Source organism: Varanus komodoensis, unplaced genomic scaffold, assembly GCF_004798865.1.
Source record: "Varanus komodoensis strain SLA01 unplaced genomic scaffold, ASM479886v1 scaffold2, whole genome shotgun sequence".
NCBI classification, from domain to species: Eukaryota; Metazoa; Chordata; class Lepidosauria; order Squamata; family Varanidae; genus Varanus; species Varanus komodoensis.
Window position 1 is genome coordinate 69,691,112 of NW_025335568.1, and position 20,108 is coordinate 69,711,219.

Below are 20,108 nucleotides of genomic sequence, written 5' to 3' on the forward strand. Positions count from 1 at the left end.
TGGGGAGACCTCAGCCCCCCAGAAGCCAGCAGCCGCGGCTCGAGCACTTTCCCCCGCCCTGTGCCTAGCCCTTCTCCCCCTCCTCCTCGCCCGCCAAGGGCCGCTTCCCCACGACTCCCTCACGGGCTGCCTCTCCTCAGGGCGACCCCCACTCCCCCGAGCCGCTCTCCTCTCTCCGCCGCCCCCTGCTGCCACTCCACTCCTGCGCTTGAGGGACCCCGCTCGGCTCCCTCTGAACGCGCGCGCCCCTCCCGCAGCTCCTCGCCCGCCCGCCTGCCCGCCTCAGCCCACGCGGTAAAGGCGGCAAAGGGACCGAGTGCGCGGGGCGGCTGCGGCGGCGGCTGCTCCCCTCTCACACTCGCGCGCGCGCGCACGAACACACACACGCACACACACAGACACACGCGGCCGCCCTTCTTGCTCCCCGCTTTCTCCTCCCGCTCTCCTTTCCCCCCGGCTCCCGCTCTCTTTCGTCGCTGGTGCTTCTCCTTCCGCTCTTCCTCCCCCTCCTCCTCTAGTGCCACAGACTCGGAACCGGCTCAAACCGGTTCAGACTGGGAGATTCCATCTCGGTTTAGTTTTCAGCCCATGGCGCCTCGGAGCGCGCGGGAGGGGCGGGGGGAAAGCCTCCGCCCCAAACCGCCCGGCCTTCCCATTGGCTACGGGCGATGATGGGAGGAGGAGGGAGCGCCGGAGAGGAGGGGGGAAGGTGTATACACACAGCGCCGAACACAGACCGAACATGGAGCTCCGCCTCTCATTGGTTGGCCGCCGCGTCCGTCTGCCCGACTCGCGGCCCTCCTCCCAGCGCGCGGGCTTATGTTGCAGGCAGCTCCTTCTCTCCCCCCTCCTCCCGCCGCTTCTAGCATGCTACTTTCCCGCAGAGTTTGGTTGGGAGGAAAGAAAGGAGGCGGGGGGGTGGGGAGCAGAGACGCGTCGTCCGTACCTGGTTGGCCGGGGAAGCGGTCTCTCTCGCTTCCGTCCCTCCCACCTGCCCCTTCCTCCGCCTTCGAAGCCTTCAAATAGCATTCTCGCGGGCTACGGCTTTACTCTCTGCCGCTCCCGGATTGGCTGGCTGCTTCAAGTGACGTCAGGGGGCCGAACTCGAGGAGAGGAGACCGTTTACGGCTCGGCTCCCCTCGCGGCGCCGCAATTAGATCGGGAGCGCCAGAGGACGCTGGAGCGAGTGCGGGCTTGGTCCCCGGAAGGACGGGACGGGACGGGACGGGACGGGACGAGAAGAGCCGAGGGCATGCAGGCGGGCGAAGGAAGCGGGGAAAGCGGGAGGGAGAGGAGAGCCAAGGGGGAGACAGGGAAGGAGGCGGCGGAAGGAATAGGGGGGATAAGGAAGGCGAAGGGGCAGAGAGCGGGTGGAAGGCGGGGGAGGAGAAAGGGGAGAAGAGAGAGTCTGGGAAGGACAGGGAAAGAGAAAGCGGAGGGGAGAGGAAAGGGGATAGAGCAGGGGGGAGTAGGGGAGCGGGGGGAGGACAACGAAAGGGGAAGGAAGGAAAGGGAGATCTTGGAAGCAGAAGGGGGGGAGGAAGGAAGCATGCAGTGAGAGAGTTAGGAATGAATGAATGAAAGAACGGGGAAAGGATGTCATGCCCCTTTTATATTTTAATCTGCTCCTCTCCCCTTTCTTCCATGTAAGAACGTAGGAGCTGCTCGGGATCATGCCCAGGGCCCTGGTAGTCCGGCCTTCTGTTCCCAAAGGGGCTGATGGGATGCTTGTGGGAAGTGTTCCAGAAGGACACTTGGGCAGGCATGTCCTCACTTTGCTTGGCAACTGGTTTCCAGAGCTCTGCTGCTTCTGATTTGGGGAGGACGAGGCTATCAGTGGCTGCTAGTCACGAAGGCCCTGGGCCGCTTCCAGCATCAGGGACAGTTTGCCTGTGTGCACCAGTTGCTAGAGAACAGAGGTGGGAAATTGCCATGGCCCTTACGTCCTTCCTGTGGCCTCCCTCAGACTGCCTTATTGTCCACCAAACATAATGCTGGACTACATAGATCTGTGGTCTGATCGTGCATGGTTCTTGGCAACTGCCAGGTTGTCCTAACTGTTAGGCTTTGATAAGGCTCATCTTCCATGTATTTCCTTAATCCCCTTTTAAAGCCATTCAAGTTGATGGCCATCACTACATCCTGTGGTAGTGAATTCTGCACCCAAGTATTGATTGGTGCCACTCCAAAACTAGGAGCCATCGTTTTTCTTTGAGACTTCCATTTTGGGAAATAGTGGTTAGAATGTTGGATTGGAACTTGAAGAGATGTGGGTTCCAGGCTACGCTTGGCCAGGAAGTTCACCGGGTGACTTTGGGCCAGTCACAAAGTCTTAGCCACACCTACATTATAGGTTGTTGTTGAGAGTTTAAATTTAAGTTTAAGTTTGTTGAGTGTAGGAGTACCTTGTAAGCTGCTTTAGGTTCCTTGCAAGAGGAAGAAAAACATTATACATATAATGCAATCAGTTCTTTTTTTCTTGAGACATGTATTATTAACATAATACTTTAAGACTAGTCTATACCAAAATACTTGGGAGTAAGCCCCATTAAACTCAGTGGGACTTCTAATGTATTTTCTGAGGTACATTAGGCATTAGCATTGATTGATTTGTATTCCACTTTGGGATTTCTTCATTGAGAAGTGGTCTATAACTCTGAAATAATACAGGATTCTACTGCAAATCCAGTAATTATAAGAACTTTACAACATTAAGAAGTGGTGCCTGTGTTTACTTGTTTTCTTTTGCCCTTGCTGCTGCTCTATGCTTACCTTTTTTTGAAATGCAAGCCTTGAGTTGTGGGACTGTTTTGTTTTCATTGATATATAAGCCACTCTAAAGTCTTTAAGACATAACAAGAGCCTTGTGTCAGACCAAAGGTTCATTTCATCCAGCAGCTGTTCACACAGCAGCCAATTAACTGCCCATGTGAGACCTCCAAGAGGAAGTTAAATGCAGCAGCACCTTCCCATCTATGGCATACATAGGCATACTACCTGGAATATTAGAAGTAGCATATGGCCATAATATGCCAGTGTGGTGTAGTGGTTAAGAGCACAGGACTGGGACTCATGCAGTCTGGGTTCTGGTCCCTGCTGAGCCAATGGGGTGAATTTGGGCCAGTCACAAACTCAGCCCAGCCTACCTCGCAGGGTTCTGGGGATAAGATCGAGAGCAGCAGGAGGAGAATGATGTAAGATGCTTTGAGTTCTTTGTAAGAAAAAAGGTGACATAAATCTAAAAATAGCCATTAGGACTGACAGCCATTGTTTGCAGAATAGCAGAGCTGGAAGGGGCCAAGAAGGCCATTGTGTCCACCCCCTGCTCAATGCAGGACTCCCCAGTTAAACCATCCCTATTGGATGGCTGTCCAGCTGCCTCTTGAATGCAAGTGTGTGACCACCCATGGCCTGCCAAGCTAATGAGCTCCATTGTTGGATTGCTCTAAAAGTCAGGAAGTTCTTCCTGATGTTCAGCCAGAAAGTGGCTTGCTGTAACTCGAGCCTGTTATTCCATGTCCTGCACTCTGGGATGATTGAAAAGAGGTCCTGTCCTTCCTCTTTGTGACAGCCTTTCAAGGACTTGTAGATTGCTATCCTATCTCCCCTCAGTCTTCTCTTCTCCAGGCTAAACATGCCCAGTTTTTTCAGTCCCTCACAGGTCTTTGTTTCCAGTTCCTGGATTACCCCTGCTGCCCTCCTCTGAACACTTTCCTGTTTGTTTGCATCTTTCTTAAACTGTGGTGCCCAGAAACGTACACGGTACTCCAGGTACCTAACCAGTGCTGAGTAAAGGGGAAATACTGCTTCCTGGGACTGGGAAGGGATCCTCTTATTAGTGCAGCTCAAAATAGCATCTGCCTTTTTTGCAGCCACATCACAGTGTGGACTGATTCAGCTTATGATGTACAACAGTTCTAAGATCCTTCTCACTTGTAGAATTGTTGAGTAAATTATCCCTCATCTTGTTTGGGGGATCTTGGTTTCTTTTTTCTTGTGCAGAACTTCTGTCCCTATTAAATTTAATTCTATTGCTTTTGGCTCAGCATTCCAATGCATCAAGCTCTCTTTGAATTTTGATTCTGTTTGCAAGGGTATTATTTGTCCCACCCTATTTTGTGTCATCTGCAAATCTGATATGCATTCCTTACATTTCCTCATCCAAATCATTAATAAACATGTTAAGATGTTATCCTTTATGAATCCATCTAATGCACATGTGATGGACGTGCACATGGTGGGCATGTCGTGAGCGGAGCCGGCTGGTGGCGGAGGTCCCTTTTGACTCGCTCTGTTTCTATGTTTTATTTATTTATTTTATTAAAACATTTCTATGCCGCCCCTTGCCGAAGCCTCTATTCTATGTTTCTATTCTATGTTTCTATTGATATTGCAGAAGTGAACTCCATAATTTAACTTTGCTGATCTGCATAAAAATACCTGTTTTTATCTGTTGTGAATCTCCAATCTGCTTTATAGGGTGACTTCAGGGTACTAGCATTATGAGAAGGAGAAAAATGTTTCTATCTACTTTATCCACACTGCATATTTTTGCACGCCTATAACATCTTCCCTTGCTTTACTTTTTTTCTGAACTAAGGTTTTTAAGCAGATTTATAATCAATTTCTTTCCCGGAAAAGAACCTTGTAAGCCGCCTTTGGTTCCTTGGAAGACGAAGAAAAGCAGATATAATAAATACAATGTAATATTTATAATTATTCTTACGCCTAGTGTGAAGTTTGCCCTTTTCACAAGAATGCACTGGGTTGACATTGTAATTCCTCTGTCCACCTCAGTCCCAAGATCTCTTTCTTGGTCAGTCACTGCTAGCTGGGATCCTGTCACTTTCTACTTCACAATGATTTTTGTTTTTCCTGGCATACATCGATTCAAACTTGCTTACAATGAGCTCTGTCTGCCATTTTGATACTCATTTGTCCAGTTTGGAGACATCCTTTTGGAATTTTTCACAATCATGTTTTGTTCTAACCAACTTAAATAATTTGACTTTGCCTGGAAACTCGGCCACTTCAGTGCTCACTCTTAGTTTCAGATTATCAATAAACAAAGCATTGATCCCAATCCAGATCCCTATATTGTATTTATGCCTGCTTGTATTAACCATTATAGATAATATGGAAAGGGTGTTGGTTACCTGAAGGAGCGCTTACATCCATATATGCCCAGCCGCCCCCTGAGATCGGCAGGAGAGGCCCTTCTCCGGGAACCCTCCGTGAAAGAAATTAGGAGGGTGGGTACTCAGAGGAGGGCTTTCTCAGTGGTGGCGCCTAAGTTATGGAATGTGCTCCCCAGAGAGGTCCGCCTGGTCGTTATTTGTTTTTCGGCGCCAGGTGAAGACCTTTTTATTTAAGCAGCATTTTAAATGTTAATACTATTGAATTTTATTTGGCCAGGGCGGCTTATTTTATTCTAATGTATGTATTTTAATTGTTACTGTCTTAATTTATTGTTGTGAGCCGCCCCGAGGCTTCGGCGAATGGGGCGGCATAAAAATGTTTTAATAAATAAATAAATATTTTATTGGTCCAGATGAGGACACAGGATTCATGGCCACATAGACAAGGGGTTCCCAAGTGACCATTGAACACGCCTTGAATTTTGAGTGTTGTGGAGACTTGCAAAACAGTTGCTTGAGGGTGGGACTTGCCCATTCATAAAATGGCTGCCATGGTGTGTGTGGCCAGTCGTAAAATACCCATTTACAATAAGGCAAACGAGAAGCAGAAGTTGGGTCGTCATTCACCTACCACACAGCAAAACAAAATCAGCCAAGCTAGCAATACCTCCCTCTCCCACCACGTAGGTTTTTTCCCCCCCGGGTGGTTGGGTGCACTTCAGAATGAAACACTGGGCTGTAGGCACTCAATATCTTTATTTTTCATGAGTACTATTGTGGTAAAGGCATTCCAATGGCACCTTGAGCCAAGTCCGCTGCAGCACGAGCGCCTCCCAGTTTAGAATCGGGAGGAGCAGGAAGTCCGGCAGGTGCCAAGGGAGGTCTGTAGGCATCGCCCTGGAGATCTCCGGGTCTAACGGTCTGATGTTGCAGGGCTGATCCTAAAAATTTAATAGATCTACAAGAATGGGCAAGAATACAGAGGGGCCTTGAGAACAAAAAGTCTGGCTTCAATGGGATCGTTCTGTTACTTGCTGATGCGTTACATCTGAGCGTGCTTTCCCCCCAACTTCTATGCTGAGTGATCTGAGCTTTCCCCATCTGCCACCTCAATGGGATATTGCATCTCTGGTGTCCCTAAAACAATGGTAGCCTGAACTGAGTTGCACATCGAAGCACCTGGGTTGCTTGTGGGGATGAATGGCCTGGTGCCGTAGCCAAAAGATCATCATTAAAGCAGGCCGTATGTGTATGTTGGGAAAGAAGGGAAGATGTTCCTAGCGTGTGTTGAATATGCCACACATTCCTAGGATCAGAAGACAGACTTTGCACTCCCCAGGTATATTATTTATTGCCATTAAGGAAGAAAATTTGTTTAGCCCTACCCCAACTCCCAAATACTTTGGCCACCTAATGAGAAGGAAGGTCTCGCTGCAGAAGACCCTGATGCTGGGAATGATTGACGGCAAAAGAAGAAGGGGATGGCAGAGGATGAGGTGGCTGGATGGGGTCACTGGGGTGGTGGGAGTGGGCTTGGCTGACTCGGAGGGATGATGGAGGACAGGAGAGCCTGGAGGAATGTTGTCCATGGGGTCGCGATGGGTCAGGCACGACTTTGTGACTCAACAAAAAAGGTCCAGCAACATGTAGAGGGTCAGAGGTACCCCAGTGCTGGAGCTGATCCTTGGGAGAGGTGGTTCTAATGTTTTAAATTAATACGATCCATTGTGTTTTAGATGGAAGAGCAGCTAAAACTGGAACAGGTAGGATGGCAAGGGGCGAAAGGGGGTAATAGTTGTATGTGGGCAGAGAGATGAAAGCATACAGCTCCGTACATGTAAATATGAGTAACTTCTGGTTTACATTACATGAAATAAAATTCTCTCATACTCACCATTGCAAACAAAGGATAATGTTAGCATGGTAACCGCAAATCCATGTTGAATTATACGAGTGGTGTGCCAAGGAGGCAGATAGGATACCTGAAATATGCCAAAAACAAACCGGGTTAAGTAGTCTGGTAACCCAGTTTGGGTTAAGTAGTCTGGGTGTCTCAAGTCTGTGGGGGCGATTTGGGGGCTGAAGCAGCAAATTCCATTCCACGGGCAGATGAGACAGTATTGGATAACCCTGGAAACGTATATTCAATTGACTGTTATTTAACTGGCTGATTAAATTGCTGTAAAAATTCAGCGAAACTGGCTTGAAGAACATTTATTCTCCAGTATGTGTGATCTTGTGAGAAGTATCACCGTTTCGTGATACTTCCTGTTTTATCAAATCTAAAAATAGCAGGATTTTCTAGTATATTATCGGATCTGCCAATTCCGATTTCAACCGAGCATGGTAGGAACTATTTGCCTGAGGTGATAATGTTGGAAAGCACAGTAATTTCACAGGGAAAGGCAAATTTGGTGGGAGACAAAACTGTCATGCAGTTTACATAGAGATGGATTCTTCTTCAGGTTTCTCCCAAATTTTTCATTTGGTTCTTAGCTCAACCAATGTACCCAGGACAGGTCTAACAAAGAGCTTTCTAGTAATGAGCAAAACCACTGCATTAATCTCACGGATGAATCAAACAATTCAGCTCTAATTGAAGATTTTCCAAAAGGAATAAAGTCTTTATTTCTCACCCTGCATTACGGGAATGAGCAATATGTCTTGTATTTTGTGACCACATTCCAATCATACTTTATTTTGTAGCAGAAAAGCAGAGCCTTAAGAGAGAAGATGTATGTTCTAGTGCAAATGGTTGCAACCAGCCATGGCTCTTTTTAAAAGGAAAAGCACTCTTGGGAAGCTGTGATTTTGAGCAGAACAGCAGAAGAGAACCAAGGTGCTTGATTCTTCCTAGAGCATTTTTCATCATCATGAAGATGCATGGTTATCCAGATTATGCTGGGAAGCTACATCTATAAACCACAGGACTGTAGGATGTGTTATTTCTTAGAGCCAGAGGCCTTCATAACTAATAAAAAGGGGAATAAAACAAAAAGTGACTATGGTATAGTGGCTAGAGTGCTGGGATTGGGACTGGGTTCTGGTATCTGGCCATCCATGAAGCTTACTGAATGATATTGGTCCAGAGACTACTGCACAGGGTTCTGATTGTGAGGAGAAAAGGGGGAAGCCATCTTGAGGTCCTTGGTTGGGAGGGTGGGATATAAAAGCAATGAAAAATAGAAATAAAATGAGTAGAACTTCACCAGGAAAAGCAAAAGACAAAAGCTCTCAATGTTAAGGACAGAGCTCCCATGAAGGAGAATCACAAATCTCACTGATACAAAACAAAGCATACCTGCATGTGTGTAATTCTCACACTGAAATGTGGGTCATAAAAGTGCCTGACTTCAGCTAAATTGTACCTCTTTTAAATGGAATCCTGCATAATATTTGAAGCAGCAAAAAATAGATCAACTCTATGACAACCAGCTAATAAATGCTTTTAATAAAAATAGGTATCTTCCTCAGTTGCTTGTCAGTAGTAAATCTCAGAGTGAGAGCAGCTTACGATTAAAACAACAGTACTATGAAACCGTACTGCCTATAACTTGGGCAGGCAGCTAACATTTCCAGCATAAAGTAACATTTAAAAGCCAGAGAAAAAGATATTCTCACCTGTCTCCAAAAATGAAATAAGAATGGCCCCAAGCTTTTATCACTGTCAGGGTTTTTTAAGGAAGAATCTTTGTGTAAAGGGTTGAATAGCCATATGTAACTGATTAGGGGTTTTCTTTTTTTTTTTTGGGGGGGGGAGATCTGCAACATGGGCTTCTCTCAGCTTTCCCATTGCTCCCTTCTTTGAATTTTATTTTTAAAAGGTCTATATGGCATATAATTCAGGCATTGCCAACCTTTCAGGTTCCAGGGACTCATCTGAAGTTTTGGGGGCTCTCAAAATGGCTGCCACAGGGCCAAGTGCCTGGCCCATTCACAAAACGGCTACCATGGGGAACTGGTCAGTTCCAAAACACCCATTTAGAAACATAGAAACAGTGAGTCACAAGGGGCCTCCTGGGCCATCTAGTCTGACCAGCCGGCTGCATGACATGCCTACCTATCCTTGGACACCCGCACCGATGGGGCTTCAACCACCTCCTGTGGAAGCTCATTCCATACCCTGGGGGTCCTAACCGTCAGGAAGTACTTCCTGGCATCCATCCTAAATCTTGGTTCCCTGAGCTTTGCTCCATTGGAACAAGTCCTGCCTCCACTGCAGAGGAAAAAGGGCATGACCCACCTCTGCGTGGCTCCCCCTCACATACCTGTATGCCGCCAACAGGTCCCCTCAGAATCTCCTTCTCTCAAGGCTGAAAAGACCCAGCTCCTTCCGTCTCTCTTCATATGGCTTACCCTGCAAACCAGCCACCATCCTAGTGGCCCTTCGCTGCACTGATTCTAACAATTTTTTATTGGTGAAGCTAAAAGTAATTTGTCCACGAATCTATAAACTAGTGGGGCCTGAGTCCCAAATCATAAAACCAGTCATCTGAGCCGAAATCAGTTCAGTTCTGGAGGTAGCATTTGACTTTGCACTGTGCCAGCCTCAGAGCTAAACAATACACACTGCACAAACACGCATGCACAAAAATTAAAAATCAAGAGTGGGAGTGCATAGCTGCTGGAGAAGAAAAATAATTGGCAAGGAATTATCTTGATAAAAGAGAAGGATTGTGCATCTTGCCATTAGTAAAATCGCGAAGCACTAGCGTAAGCAATGCTATTCCCACAACCTCACTCTCCCCGCAGTAATCGCAATGCCAGTTAATGTTGTCCACACGCGCAACTTTTCGCCTTCGTTGCTTGGCCAGTGTGCTCCAGAAGTGCATAGTCGGTGGGGGAACATAAGGTCAGCCGACAGCACTTGTTGTGCAATAAACAGATACCTTGGAACGGTTGACTGTCGCAAGCAGGCATCTTCAGGCTAGATGGAAGGATGCCTGGTGCTAGCATTCCTGAAGTGCAGAGCTGTGAACACTGTGTCTTATTCAGTAGGCCACTTAATTGATAACCTATTAGTACTCTGCCTCTTTGTGTGTAGTGACTCTTTCCTGGTAGCTTCTCTTTCTTGTATAATTTCATGCTCTGACTCTTGTAACTCTCTCTCTGGCTTTCCCTTCTTATGCCTCAGTCCAACTTCCTTTCTGTTGGAACTGCCCAGTACTCAGTGTTCATACGATTCTCCTCTCTTCTTGAACCCTTCCACTGGCTCACTTTTTCCCTTTGCATCCAACCCAAACCCAGGTTGTCCTTAACTTCTCTCCTTGCTACCCCAAAGTGTCTTCTGACAGTTTCATGCCTGGTTCACCTTTCCTGAATCCATCTATTATTGTTATTATGATTAATATTCTGCCATTTTTCCTTTCAAGGAATGCAAGATGGCTTACGTAGTTCTCCTCCTCCTCCTCTCAATCTTATCGTCATGATAGCAACCCTATGAAATAGGTTGGGCTGAGAGAGTGGCCCAAAGCCACCCAGTTGGCTCCATGGCTGTGTGAGGACTTGAACCCAGATCTCCCAAGTCTCCGTCCCACACTCGTAGCCACTGTGAAACACTGGATTGACAACATCTCCCATGGAGTAAGTGGTTTAACTGATCATCTGCATATACTTGCATACCAATAATCATACTGATGAAAAGAGCATTTAGGGCCCAGTCCTATGGAGATACACATGCGCCCTCTAACTACATAGGGGGAGGAATGGGAAAGGCCATCTTCATATTCTCTGCATTTTCCCTAGGCGGCCGGTCAGAACTCTGATCTCGAACTCCAAGGTTGGAGTGTAGTCTCTGATCCTGGCTATGGGAATTTTGTAAAAAAGGCTCTTCAGAAAATGCCTGAGGCCATAAGGGCTGCTCTTTTAATCTTAAAATGATGCACGAAGATGTTGCAGAGAACATAATAGAAGAAGAGGAATTTTCTTCCGTGTATCAAAGCAGGCCTGTAGCCAGCTTAAAAATTGGGGGAAGAGGTGGTGGGGCTTTATTATGACCCTGGCAATCTGCTGTCTTTTTAAGCATATCTTTAAAGTAATAGACTTCTAGAGATTTTCTTTAAGTCTGATTAATCAGTGTATTATTTTAGTTGACTAAACACAGCCGCTCTGGTTGTCCATGCCTCTTGGCTCTCTTGCGCTTTTTTACACACTCCCATCTTTGGTCTAGATTTAGATTAAGCTCTTTTGCGAAGGTAGCTACCATTTGCTTGTGGTACTTCATAAAGCATCATGTGCAGAGCTGACACTAAATTTATGGTACTTTGGCCCTCCCTCCAAGGAGTTCAGGGAGATGTATGTGAGTACACACCCAGTGTCCTTCTCTCAGCATAACTCTAAGAAATACTCCGATCAAGAGACATTCCCTGGATTACCAAGAGAACCTTCAGGGATCTATGAGGATATAAATGCTGATCTCCGGAGTGCCATTTCAGAGGTGGCCAGAAGGTTCTACAAAGGAAGCCGCAGCCTTGAATTTAGAAGAGCTAAATCGGGCTGTCATGGATAGGACATTTTGGTTTTCATTCAAAGGGTCCCGTAAGTCTGAGGCGACTTGGTGGCGTATAACAGAGAGTAGGTTTCTAGCTGTCTTGGAGTTTAATTCCCAGAAGCTCCAGCTAGCATGCTAAATGGCCAGCAATGCTGAGAGTTGAGGTCCAAAGCCTCTGGAGATCAACTTCTGCCCAGGCCTGCATTGCCTACTAAACCACAATCTTCCTGGATGCATAATAATCTCAGCAATACCTTTTTTTAAAATAAGTTTTATTTGAAATTATAATCCTAAAAAAACAAAAAGCAAACAACATCCATCATCAAAAACATCGAGCCCACTGGGTTAGCCCCCACACCCTTCTTTTTCCATTTATGATAGCTTAAAAACATATTTAAATCTATGCAAAGTCCCATTTCTCTAGCCAATAATAAAAAGAGTCCCAAGTTTGATAGAATAATCTCAGCAATACCTATAGGGGTATCTAGGAAAGAGCTAGATTCCTGGGGAATAGTTTTACAACCCAGTGTGATGTGCAGATTAGAACTGTCCTGGAGCACAGAAACCAGTGTTCAAACTTCCACTTGGCAAATGAACCTTTACAAGTGATCCTGGCCATCACTCGCACGCTCAGTCTGACCGAGCTCTCCCACAGGTTTTTCTGAAGATAAAAGCAGGGAGAAGAGGAAAGCGATGTGTCCTGTCTTGGGCTGCTTTGGACAAAGAATGCAATCAAAAACATAATAAATTGTGGCTATTCATTTGCTTGAATGGGCTTCTTATAAAGAGAGCGGCATTGTGCAGAGCTTCCCTTACGTACGTTTGTAGTCTGAACAACAAACAGTAGAGGTCTCCTTTGGGATATTAAAATAATATCCAGAAGCATGGAAAATTATGAGGATAAATAGCCCTGTGTGAAGTATATTTTGTTGCTGCTGGTTGTAAGGACATGTGGTTATTTTGCTTGGGTTCAGAGATGGGCAATGTAAGAAACGTATTTATTTCTTACTGACGATTGTGTAAATTGTGCAGCAGTTAAAAAAAACTGCAGACATAAGTTTGAATTGGGAATTTGAGAAATAAATTCAGATTGGAAAGCAAACGGAGGGGAAATCTGCACACCTACAGTAACTTCTGCGGAAAGTCATGGAAAGATTTGGGTAGCTGAAACAGACAAAGACAAAACTACACATACGGAACTGCAGTAAGAGTACACTTGCACATGACTAATAATAATAATAATAATAATAATAATAATAATCTTTGGGGATTGTTGGAGGGGCAGAAACTGTTGGTAGCAAGATGAGACTGCAAAAAATGGCAACGTTTATTTTATTTATTTTATTTGAAATATGTATACCCTGCCCTACATGTACTGAATGCCTATTAGCTAGCAGGCCATATTAAAAATACAAAGCCTTAAATGACTCAGAAATGGGACTTAGCAGACTACCTTCCACCAGCCAACTCTGAAGAGGAGAAACATAGAAACAGAGCGAGTCAGAAGGGGTCTCCCGGGCCATCTAGTCTGACCTCCGGCACCAGCCGGCTCCGCTCACGACATGCCCACCATGCCCACCAGAGAACTTCCATATGCAATGGAATGTCAACATATAACATCTGGAACACTGTCTTTGTAGTGGCAGCTGCTCTCCGGAACTCCCTGTCCCATGAGGAGGCTCAAAAATCCCATCTGTTTTAAATGCATTCTGAAAATGTACCTGTTTACCTAGGCTTTTCATAATCAGTATCATGATGTTGCTCCATTTGATGGTTTTCTATCATTTTAAATTGTTATTTCTTACTGTCAATTCTTATTGTGACATGTTAATTTTTGTTGCAGCTGAAACTGAGCATTTTACTAGTTATTTTAAATCCTTCGGCATGTAAACTTTTTAGGGATTTTGTTATTTCATGGATAGAAGTCTCGCTGATAGATAAAAATATATTTGCAATGGCTTGGCAAGGTTATTAATTAAAATATTCCATTCAGCTCTTTTCAGATGTGTTTGTAGAGGCTTACCATCATCATGGTGAAACATATTCAGCTTAACAATTCCTTATAACAATGAGCAGCTTGTTACACATGCAGGGAAGGAAAGGTAAACTGTATTGTCAGAACTGAAATGCAAAAAAGCACAGAGCAATGATTACTTTAATACTTTGCCAATTACAAAAGGTTGTTGGGTGCTAACACAGACATCATGGCAATCACAGTGTGATGAAAGGGAAGAGCTTTGTCCTGATTCCATCCCTGGAAAATAGAAGTGAATATCTTGGTGAATTGTTCTCTAGACATTTCAGTTTGTCTCTGACCTACTGGAACTGGACACCAGCAGCATCCTTAATTTTTTGGACCAAGAGTGGTTCTGTTGAAATTTTCTGTGCTGCCTCTTTTGCTAATATTGGAGGTTGATCCACTCCGGTGCTAGCTGGTCTGTCCCCATTCCTGCTGATAAGAACAGCTCCTGAAATAAAGGGGCCCTTTGTTTCCCTGCTGCCCAAGGTCAGTTTTAGGGCTTGCTTTTGAAAATGCCAACTTCAACCTTATAATTATAATTATTATTATAACATTTCTATGCCGCCCCTTGCCGAAGCCTCGGGGCGGCTTACAACACAATAAGATACATTGAAATACAATAGAACATAATAAATTACCACTAAATACAAAAATACAAAAAATACACTGAGATACAATAATATAAAATTAAAATTAACAGTATAAAATAAGTAAATAAAGAATATAGGAGGAGAAAAGAGAAGGAAGAAGAAGTTGCCCTGGCCAGATCATATATTTTAACAATTAAAATGATGTTTAAATAAAAAGGTCTTTACCTGGCGCAGAAAAACCAGTAACGACGGTGCCAGGCGGACCTCTTTGGGGAGTGAATTCCACAGGTTGGGCGCCACCGCAGAGAAAGCCCTCCTCCGAGTACTTACTCTCCTAATTTCTTTCATGGAGGGTTCCCGGAGAAGGGACTCTCCCGCAGATCTCAAGGGGCAGTCGGGCAAATACGGACGTAAGCGCTCGTTCAGGTAGCCAGGACCCAAGCCGTTTAGGGCTTTATAGGTCATCACCAACACCTTGAATTGGTGTTGAATAATGAGTCTTGAATAATGAGTCCTGATAGCCAGAGAGGTCAGTAAAGCAAACCAACAGAATGTAGTAGATGGATATTTATCTATTCTCTCTATCCCATGGATCTTTTTTTCTTTTTTTCAGGTCCTCTGTGCCACTGAAGACGCTTTGGGCTTCAGGGCTTATGGCTTGAAGGTGTGAGGAACTGATGGCAAGGCAAGAACATCCTGCATGCTTAATTGAATGCTCCATCGTTCCATCTCTGAAAGGAGCAACGGCGGTATCTAGGACAGGGACCAGCGTCTCTGAGGTCTCCATTCTGCAAGCTCTTAAGAACGTGTCCTAAGTATGCTTCAGCCTCCAGGACTTTCAGAAGATGGCAGCGCTTGAAATGGAGAAAGCTTCGAAGGACCAGGTGTGGATTTCTGCCCAGAAAGGCTGTGACTTCTATTTAGGTTCTAATATTCAAAACAAAAATTTGAGTTCTGAATTCTTTCCAAGTGTATGTTGCCCAAAGTCTTCAGTGGTGTGTCCCTGGACAAAGACAAAAAATTAAAACCCCCCGAAGCTTTTCCTGCAAGCCCTGGCATATGATCTGGCATTTCCTTCTGCTATTTATGGTGGGACCACATAATCAACCTCATTTACTTCTTTAGGGTTTCAAAATCCACAGCTGACTTAAGGCTATCAGGTTTCTATCTCAGATGCTCCATTAGTTCTCTGTGTTTCTTGTACAGGAATTGGCAGAAAATGGATTTCCAGATGTTTGGGACTTCGACTCCCAGAAGTGCCTTCCTGAATGGCCAGTGGTCAAGAGCATCTTCATTTTTCTTGATAAAATAAATTATTTTAATTTGGATGCTGTGGGTTCTGCATTGACGACTTCTTCACAGGCACCGTTGGAGGCATATTCTTTAAATTAGACAGCTCTATGCATGGCATATAAAGCCATGCATATAGTGGAATTTTTTAAAAATAAAATATTGTAGGGAGCCCTGGTGTACATAATACAAGAGGACTTGTGTTTGTCACCTTGGGTTTGGAATTCTGGACTAGATGGTCCTTGGATCCAACATGGCTTTTCTCACGTTCTTATTTATTATATTTATATCACACCTTTTCCCCTTTCTAGCAACTCAAGACAGCTTATATAATTCTCCTCCTCCTCTCAGTCTTATCCTTACAATAGCAGCCCTGTGCGGTAGGCTGGGCTGAGAGTCTGCGATCTGGGAAGCATGGGAACTGTAGTCCACCCATCTGGAGGGGACCAAGCTATGTTAGGCTGCCTTCGCAGAAAGGAATGAGCCCAGCACCAAAGGGAAAACCAAGAATTAATATAAGGAAGCCCATTCTGCAGTTAGCTACGGCTGGATCAAAGCACTTGGCATAGGAACCTTGGAATCTACCTTACAGTATCACCAACAATGACTGGCGGGGTCGGCCACAGTTAAAGGTAGGATCTCCTCCCACTCTGCTTGGCGATGCAGAGATTGAACTGCGGACCCTCTGTATGCACCCCTTCGCCCTCACTCTCCCTGTGGTAGAAACTTGGTCCCAGGTAATCCCAGGGAGGTGGCCTTGGTAGTGAAACCTTCAGCCTGGAGCTCCAAAACCTACCTGGCTTCAGCCAGTCTTCTCTGGAGAACTTACTACTTCTGCTGCTCACCCAGTGGATTTCTTATCTTAAACCCTGGGGGTATCTTTAAGCAGCTGTTGCAGTTTGTAAGCTCCTGATAGGATATGCAATTCTCCCCCTCCCTTCTTTCTTTGTCTTCAGATGCCCATCCACGTATTTTGAAGGATATTCATTTTATGCTTGTAAGGTTTAATTCTGTGATTTTGCTCCTCTGGCAAAGAACCATTTAGGTTGTCTTTGGTCATGCTATAAAGTGAGCCAGGTGTCTGTGCTGGGAGCTGCAGATTTGGAATTGCTTTTTGCATGAGCAACATCTGCTTTTGCCGCATATAGCGTGTGGCAATTCACGACAGTGCCCATCATGAGTCGGAAATTTATTTAATCCCTCTTCTTTGTTAGAAAATGCATAAATCAATCTGCCCTGAGTGATATTTCAGCCTTGCAAAATGAATCACAACACAAAGTCTCAGCAGTTATAGTAAAAGGGATTAGAACTCCAAAGAAAGGAAAAGATACAACCCCGGGGTTCCTGGGAAAGCCAAGCATCTTTCTCCCAAACATGGATCACTGGTACCCCCCCCCCACCCCACATTCCACAAAGATGGAATGCTTCTTCTACCTGTTACTAGCAATAAGAACACTAGTAGTTTGGGGGGGGAGGGTTGGCTCTGTCTTGTCCTCCACTAGAATGTAGCACTTGAGAGTTTGTGCAAAATATAATTTGGCCCTAGGGCTGAAAGAGCTTCTGCACTGCTGAGTTGAATCTGTAGGACAGTGGCTTGCATTACTTACCTGTTGCAGAACATTTGCATGAAAAGAAAAGTCTTCAGCAAGCACCAAAACCAAAATAATGCAGATGAAGACCTTATCTCAACTGGAAGAGCATTCCATGGGATGGAGGCGACCATTTGATGGTTTTCAGCCAGATCTCTGGCCACTGTGGGAGCACCAGAAATGCCTCTAACGAAGATCTCAGCGAAGCAGTATTTGCTTAAGCATTCTGGTCCAAACGGTCCAGGGCCTACCTAGCAGGTTAATACAGGAACCTTAAACTTGGCTGCGAATGGATGGAAAGCTCATCATATGAGGCATATGAGGAAGGGAAGACCGGGGAAGGATTGTGCACAAGGACTGTTTCGCCAGGAGGGAGCTCGCTGTACCTGTGCAACTTGGCCAAACACTGAAGTGTTGGAGTACACCACAGGGCTGGAATGATGTGAAGAGAAGCATCATGGGATCATGTCACATTGAACGAGATAGCTGGCACGGTGTGGTGGTGAAGAGCACGGGACTGGGACTCGGGCGATCCGGGTTCGAGTCCCCACTCAGCCATGGAGCCGACTGGGTGACTCTGGGCCAGTCACCGACTCTCAGCCAACCTACCTCACAGGGTTGTTGTTCTGGGGATAAGGTTGAGAGCAGCAGGAGAATGATGTGCGCAGCTTTGTGTTCTTTAAAAAAGAAAAAACAGGGTTATAAATCTAATAAATAAGTAAACGAATGCTTAAATGCAAATAAAACAAAGATAGCTGGCCCATGAGGGAAATAACCCAAATCTGCATTTCCTTTAGTAGAACTTTCCAGAATGCCACAAAAGTGTGCAAGCTTACAGATTCCACAGAATGCTTCATCAGCACAAAACAACAGGGCAGAAGAGAAGAAACTCATCGTGTGCTCTTTGCATTCCCTACTTGGATGAAACATTTTGAAGAACTTGGAAGCTTATGCACTTTTCTGTTATTATTTTGGCTGGTCTTAATAAAGTTATTATCCAAAGGTGGGTTCAAAAACAGGCTATCTGAATATTTAAGCTAAAGGGTATTTACAGGGTGATCTTGTGCTCACTTATATCAGTGCTAAGTCCAGTTGGATCCAGTAGGATATATGTAGCTATACAACATATGGGATCGGATGCTTATTTTTTTCTTTTAGCTATTTGAATTTAACCAAATTCTCAGGATGTCTGACAGCAATGAATAATTTTAGTATCATTAAAATTTTAGGAAATAAGATCTGTGCATTTCTTCTAACCCAGGTGAGGCAGTGGCTGTCCTTAACCAGAATCTAACTTGAAACTTAATCTAGACAAGGTCCTGTTGGTAGCGGTCCTGTTGGTAGGTGGTTCAGCAGTCCAGGTAAACAATTTTTGCCCTGTTCTGGACAGGGTTGCACTCCCCCTAAGGGACAGAGTACATAGTTTGGGGGTGCTCTTCGACCCAGAGTTATCCTTGGAGTTCCAGGTGAGTGCTGTGACAAGAAGGGCTTTCCTTCATCTTCGACTGATCTATCAAATGCGCCCTTACCTGGATGAGCAGAGCCTAGCAGCAGTGACCCCTGCTCTGGCAACCTCCCGACTGGACTATTATAACGTGCTTTACGTGGGGCTGCCCTTGAGGACAGTCTGGATACTTCAGTTGGTTTAGAACAGCCCAGCCAGGTCGCTAGCAGGGACCGCTGGATATACACCTGTAAGGCTGGTCCTGTACCATCTGCACTGGCTTCCAACTGAAGTCCAGATCCAATTTAGGGTGTTGGGGATGACTTTCAAAGCCCTAAATGGTTTAGGACCTGTGTATCTGAAGGAGCTTTTCCTTCCTCATATGCCCGCCTGCCCCCTAAGATCTGGACTGGAGGTCCTTCTTTGGGAGGCCTCTTTGAAGGGGATCAGGAGAGTGGCTACCCGGAGAAGGGCCTCCTCTGTGGTGGCACCCCAGCTGTGGAACATGCTTCCCAGAGAGGTGTGCCTGGTGCAGACACTATTCCTTTCGGCTCTAGGCGAAAATCTTTTTATTTTGCCAACGTTTTAAGATTTAATTGTGGTTTTAATCGGATTTTATTTGAGGACCTGATGCTGTGCTTCTTACTGTACTACCATCCTGAGACTTCTGTGAGAGGATGGGATAAAAAAGCTTTTAATTAGCAAGCGAGCGAGTGAGCGAGCAATATGCCCATTCTTCCAGTGCCCAATCACCCCTTCAGGTGCCCTTAGGAGACTTCCCTTCTCATTGCCATGATTTCTTCTCCTTCAGGGATTCAAAATCTTTCCCTTGTCACTGTTTCCCTTACTCTAGCTACTCCCTTGAGGCATGCCATATTTTAAGGGCGGTTCCTTGCCACTGTTTGGAGAGAGGCAGTAGCTGGTGAAGGTTCTCCCATCTCTTAAATGCTAGCAAACAGCACTTACAGCGTCCATCTGGGGCCTGACCGGTTAACCCTTTCCTCCAGCATTGCTTTCCTGTTGAAATAAATTAAAGGACTTGGAATAACCCTGCTGGATCAGACCAGTGTCTTGTTCTCACAGTGGCCAGTCAGCTGCCCTCGGGAAACCCACAAGTAGCCCATCAATGCAAGAGCACCCTCCTGCCCTTGTCCCCCAGCAACTGGTATAAATAGGCATATTACCTCTTCATATTACCGCTGGGGGTACCACATAACCATGAGGACTAGTAACCATGGATAGCCTTCTCCAGGAAGTTGTGCAATTCTCTTTTAAAGCCATCTGAACTGCTGGCCATGATGACATCTAGTGAAATCCATAGTTTTACTATGCATTATGTGAAGAAGTCCTTATGTTTTTATTTCTTTCATTTTTATACTGCCCTATAGCTGAGGCTCTCTGGGCAGCTTGGGTCCTTGCTTTAATTGGTTCTAAATCTTCCACAAATTAGCTTCATGGGATGACTCAGCTGAGCTCTAGTTTGAAGAGGGAGTGAGAAAAATCCCTCTCTCTCCACACCATGCACGATTCTATACATCTCTCTTCCT

At 45.4% G+C, this 20,108-nt stretch overlaps 1 long non-coding RNA gene across 2 annotated transcripts; it reads left to right on the forward strand.

Annotated features, from left to right (window-relative positions):
• The first annotated feature begins 1,592 nt into the window (after positions 1-1,592).
• On the forward strand, positions 1,593-15,715 carry LOC123023161. 2 transcript variants are annotated; one of them, XR_006414649.1, is made up of 3 exons: positions 1,593-2,688; positions 14,852-15,122; positions 15,445-15,715. It is a non-coding gene; the product is annotated as an uncharacterized LOC123023161 (long non-coding RNA). The 2 variants fall into 2 exon arrangements; XR_006414650.1 differs by lacking the exon at positions 1,593-2,688 and adding an exon at positions 3,661-3,771.
• The last annotated feature ends 4,393 nt before the right edge of the window (positions 15,716-20,108 follow it).